This window comes from Schistocerca americana, unplaced genomic scaffold, assembly GCF_021461395.2.
Source record: "Schistocerca americana isolate TAMUIC-IGC-003095 unplaced genomic scaffold, iqSchAmer2.1 HiC_scaffold_124, whole genome shotgun sequence".
Lineage (NCBI taxonomy): Eukaryota > Metazoa > Arthropoda > Insecta > Orthoptera > Acrididae > Schistocerca > Schistocerca americana.
The window spans coordinates 480,001-485,000 of record NW_025725308.1 but is presented as its reverse complement, the minus strand read 5'-3'; the positions used below and the strand labels follow the sequence as shown (position 1 = coordinate 485,000).

At 51.4% G+C, this 5,000-nt stretch overlaps 1 non-coding gene across 1 annotated transcript in view; it reads right to left on the bottom strand.

Moving 5' to 3' along the window:
* Positions 1-397, bottom strand: part of LOC124563735 — a 1,910-nt gene extending 1,513 nt beyond the window's left edge. The window contains exon 1 of the ribosomal RNA XR_006970286.1: positions 1-397. This exon is cut by the window's left edge and continues 1,513 nt beyond it. This is a non-coding gene — a ribosomal RNA (small subunit ribosomal RNA).
* Between the last annotated feature and the right edge of the window lie 4,603 nt (positions 398-5,000).

Sequence of the window (5,000 nt, the reverse complement as noted above, 5' to 3'; positions counted from 1 at the left end):
AATCGAACCCTGATTCCCCGTTACCCGTTACAACCATGGTAGGCGCAGAACCTACCATCGACAGTTGATAAGGCAGACATTTGAAAGATGCGTCGCCGGTACGAGGACCGTGCGATCAGCCCAAAGTTATTCAGAGTCACCAAGGCAAACGGACCGGACGAGCCGACCGATTGGTTTTGATCTAATAAAAGCGTCCCTTCCATCTCTGGTCGGGACTCTGTTTGCATGTATTAGCTCTAGAATTACCACAGTTATCCAAGTAACGTGGGTACGATCTAAGGAACCATAACTGATTTAATGAGCCATTCGCGGTTTCACCTTAATGCGGCTTGTACTGAGACATGCATGGCTTAATCTTTGAGACAAGCATATGACTACTGGCAGGATCAACCAGGGAGCTGCGTCAACTAGAGCTGAGCAGCCGGCCGCCCGGGAGTGTGTCCCGCGGGCCCGCGCGAACACGCAAGCGTCCGCTCAATTATTCTGCAAACAGGAGGAGGCTGAGCTCCCCTGCACGATACACCTCGAAACCCTCTCAGGTCCCGGCGGCGCGCAGCGCCGTCCTAAGTACTTGGTCGGGTTCGAGAGAGGCGCAATCGCCCGGAGTTTGGCGAGTAGACGCTTTAGGTGCGACCACCCGTGCTCCCAACTGAGCTTGCCGCTGCCGACAGAGGCCCGGGAGCGTGCTGTCGTGGCATTGCCGGCGGGAGACAACACGCGCCACCTACGGTGGCCGGCAGCTCCAACGCCAGCGCCACAGAAGGACAAAAGCCCCACTTGGGTGCCGAAGCGAACTCTCCCAGCACAGCGCACGCGCCAACACGTCCGCACAGCTGCGATACAAACCACCTGCGAGAACCGCAGAGGCGACCGAGCAGCAGACGGCGTCGCGGCGCCGAGCGCCGGGCGGCGGCGCATCCTCAGCGCACACAGTCCTCAATCGGACCAGCACACTGCAGATGTCCACCGCGCTTCGCACCGGGCCCGCGAGGACCTACTTTGGCCGCACGGCGCCGCGTGCAGGGTGCGCCGGCGCGCAGCTGCGCCGCCTGCCGCCTCCGTCGGCCGGCGCGCCTGCCACTGGCCGCCCCCACCAGCCGGCTGTAGCGCGTGCGCCCACGCACCGCGCGGCCAGCACGCCGGGAGGCCCCCCCTCACCGGCCGGGGACGGTCCCACCCAGCCACCGCCGCGTATCGCTTCACACCCACATGCCATTCACGTTCGTGGGCATGGTGGGTATCGCTGAAACAACCGGTTGGTAGCTCAACCGATCGTCGCCATCACTGATTCACCTCTAGCGAGAACAACCGCACCACAACGGTTTACCAGTTGTTCATTTGCGTAACGTCACCAGCAAACGTAGACGTCCATCGCCATTTGCAAATTCAACGATTGTTGCATGCCTGTGTCAGGTGTCACGACACACTATGTCTGCCCACATACACGCAACAACATGTGCACGCTTCGCGAACACGTGGAAGGTGGCCCCCGTACGTATGCGATGTCCATTGCGCGAACGACTGTCAACCGGCCTCTGTCGCATGTCGCAGATGTGGAACGCAGTGCACCATGCTGTCACGGTGTGTGAGAAGAGACGACTACGTCTGACAACACGCGCCACTACATCAACAGACGGCTCATGCTGATCGCCATCCAGGGCATACCACACTGCAATCCGGCTCTTATAGGGAGACGACACATAGCTGAGTGCACAACAGTTGGACCGCATGGTTCGCCGTTGTTGGCGCAGTCGTTGTACGGTCACATGTACCACGATGTATCATTCAGTACATGAGGACCAATGTGCAGTACAGTGTGTGATTTGGACGTACAACATCAGCGGACAGTTGACACAGGCCGTACCACAGCGTAGGCTAAGTGCTTCGCCATGCGAATGCCAATGAACAACTGCGAAGGGCATTGAGCATGTACGTCCTGCTGCCATCCACATTACAGTGTATCGCTGCAAGGTGTTTAACATGAAGCGATACACTGGGGACCAGGCAGTGCGAGTAGCAAACTATATTGCGGGGGTTGCAGTTAGGCAACACTACACTAATTTAACGCGTCGTATGACAATTACAGAGCGGGTTAAGGCCCAACGTGTGTTGGGTTAAGGCCCAACGTGTGTTGGGTTAAGGCCCAACGTGTGTTGGGTTAAGGCCCAACGTGTGTTGGGTTAAGGCCCAACGTGTGTTGGGTTAAGGCCCAACGTGTGTTGGGTTAAGGCCCAACGTGTGTTGGGTTAAGGCCCAACGTGTGTTGGGTTAAGGCCCAACGTGTGTTGGGTTAAGGCCCAACGTGTGTTGGGTTAAGGCCCAACGTGTGTTGGGTTAAGGCCCAACGTGTGTTGGGTTAAGGCCCAACGTGTGTTGGGTTAAGGCCCAACGTGTGTTGGGTTAAGGCCCAACGTGTGTTGGGTTAAGGCCCAACGTGGGTTGGGTTAAGGCGCAACGTGGGTTGGGTTAAGGCCCAACGTGGGTTGGGTTAAGGCGCAACGTGGGTTGGGTTAAGGCGCAACGTGGGTTGGGTTAAGGCGCAACGTGGGTTAGGTTAAGGCGCAACGTAGGTTAGGTTAAGGCGCAACGTAGGTTAGGTTAAGGCGCAATATAGGTTAGGTTAAGGCGCAATATAGGTTAGGTTAAGGCGCAATATAGGTTAGGTTAAGGCGCAATATAGGTTAGGTTAAGGCGCAATATAGGTTAGGTTAAGGCGCAACGTAGGTTAGGTTAAGGCGCAACATAGGTTAGGTTAAGGCGCAACATAGGTTAGGTTAAGGCGCAACATGGGTTAGGTTAAGGCGCAATATAGGTTAGGTTAAGGCACAATATGGGTTAGGTTAAGGCACAATATGGGTTAGGTTAAGGCACAATATGGGTTAGGTTAAGGCACAATATGGGTTAGGTTAAGGCACAATATGGGTTAGGTTAAGGCACAATATGGGTTAGGTTAAGGCACAATATGGGTTAGGTTAAGGCACAATATGGGTTAGGTTAAGGCACAATATGGGTTAGGTTAAGGCACAATATGGGTTAGGTTAAGGCACAATATGGGTTAGGTTAAGGCACAATATGGGTTAGGTTAAGGCACAATATGGGTTAGGTTAAGGCACAATATGGGTTAGGTTAAGGCACAATATGGGTTAGGTTAAGGCACAATATGGGTTAGGTTAAGGCACAATATGGGTTAGGTTAAGGCACAATATGGGTTAGGTTAAGGCACAATATGGGTTAGGTTAAGGCACAATATGGGTTAGGTTAAGGCACAATATGGGTTAGGTTAAGGCACAATATGGGTTAGGTTAAGGCACAATATGGGTTAGGTTAAGGCACAATATGGGTTAGGTTAAGGCACAATATGGGTTAGGTTAAGGCACAATATGGGTTAGGTTAAGGCACAATATGGGTTAGGTTAAGGCACAATATGGGTTAGGTTAAGGCACAATGTGGGTTAGGTTAAGGCACAACGTGGGTTAGGTTAAGGCACAACGTGGGTTAGGTTAAGGCACAACGTGGGTTAGGTTAAGGCACAACGTGGGTTAGGTTAAGGCACAACGTGGGTTAGGTTAAGGCACAACGTGGGTTAGGTTAAGGCACAACGTGGGTTAGGTTAAGGCACAACGTGGGTTAGGTTAAGGCACAACGTGGGTTAGGTTAAGGCACAACGTGGGTTAGGTTAAGGCACAACGTGGGTTAGGTTAAGGCACAATACGGGTTAGGTTAAGGCACAATACGGGTTAGGTTAAGGCACAATACGGGTTAGGTTAAGGCACAATACGGGTTAGGTTAAGGCACAATACGGGTTAGGTTAAGGCACAATACGGGTTAGGTTAAGGCACAATACGGGTTAGGTTAAGGCACAATACGGGTTAGGTTAAGGCACAATACGGGTTAGGTTAAGGCACAATACGGGTTAGGTTAAGGCACAATACGGGTTAGGTTAAGGCACAATACGGGTTAGGTTAAGGCACAATACGGGTTAGGTTAAGGTACAATACGGGTTAGGTTAAGGCACAATACGGGTTAGGTTAAGGCACAATACGGGTTAGGTTAAGGCACAATATGGGTTAGGTTAAGGCACAATATGGGTTAGGTTAAGGCACAATATGGGTTAGGTTAAGGCACAATATGGGTTAGGTTAAGGCACAATATGGGTTAGGTTAAGGCACAATATGGGTTAGGTTAAGGCACAATATGGGTTAGGTTAAGGCACAATATGGGTTAGGTTAAGGCACAATATGGGTTAGGTTAAGGCACAATATGGGTTAGGTTAAGGCACAATATGGGTTAGGTTAAGGCACAATATGGGTTAGGTTAAGGCACAATATGGGTTAGGTTAAGGCACAATATGGGTTAGGTTAAGGCACAACGTGGGTTAGGTTAAGGCACAACGTGGGTTAGGTTAAGGCACAACGTGGGTTAGGTTAAGGCACAACGTGGGTTAGGTTAAGGCACAACGTGGGTTAGGTTAAGGCACAACGTGGGTTAGGTTAAGGCACAACGTGGGTTAGGTTAAGGCACAACGTGGGTTAGGTTAAGGCACAACGTGGGTTAGGTTAAGGCACAATACGGGTTAGGTTAAGGCACAATACGGGTTAGGTTAAGGCACAATACGGGTTAGGTTAAGGCACAATACGGGTTAGGTTAAGGCACAATACGGGTTAGGTTAAGGCACAATACGGGTTAGGTTAAGGCACAATACGGGTTAGGTTAAGGCACAATACGGGTTAGGTTAAGGCACAATACGGGTTAGGTTAAGGCACAACGTGGGTTAGGTTAAGGCACAACGTGGGTTAGGTTAAGGCACAACGTGGGTTAGGTTAAGGCACAACGTGGGTTAGGTTAAGGCACAACGTGGGTTAGGTTAAGGCACAATACGGGTTAGGTTAAGGCACAATACGGGTTAGGTTAAGGCACAATACGGGTTAGGTTAAGGCACAATACGGGTTAGGTTAAGGCACAATACGGGTTAGGTTAAGGGACAATACGGGTTAGGTTAA